This window comes from Gavialis gangeticus, unplaced genomic scaffold (genome assembly GCF_001723915.1).
Source record: "Gavialis gangeticus isolate Ggan-Ray unplaced genomic scaffold, GavGan_comp1, whole genome shotgun sequence".
In the NCBI taxonomy this organism is placed as follows: domain Eukaryota; kingdom Metazoa; phylum Chordata; order Crocodylia; family Gavialidae; genus Gavialis; species Gavialis gangeticus.
In genome coordinates this window covers 9,311,609-9,311,975 of record NW_017729001.1, presented here as the reverse complement: position 1 = coordinate 9,311,975, position 367 = coordinate 9,311,609, and positions in this window count along the sequence as shown.

The window sequence follows — 367 nt, the reverse complement described above, 5'->3', positions numbered from 1 at the left end:
AAAGAAGGAATAAGAGCCTGGGCATCTTTTAACTAAGTTCTTTTTAATTGAACTCTAAGCAAAAAGCAACAAAATTAACAGTGTGTCACAATACAGCTTGCACAGAACAAAAGTAGAGTTTGTAACCCCCCAGAAAGGCCAGGAACAGTCAAGTTTAAAGAAACCTTCCAGTATTAGTTTTGTCCCCTCCTTGTGCTCAGTGCAGGGAGATCAAACCAAATAATAGGGCCAAATTAATACTGCTTATGAAACACAGGAACAACCTCCTTAAAGGATCAAGCCCAATGATACCAACTTTACTAAAGTCATTGCTCTTTCACTGTCAACAGGTTAATGCAGAAATTTTTGCTAGCAACTAAACATCACT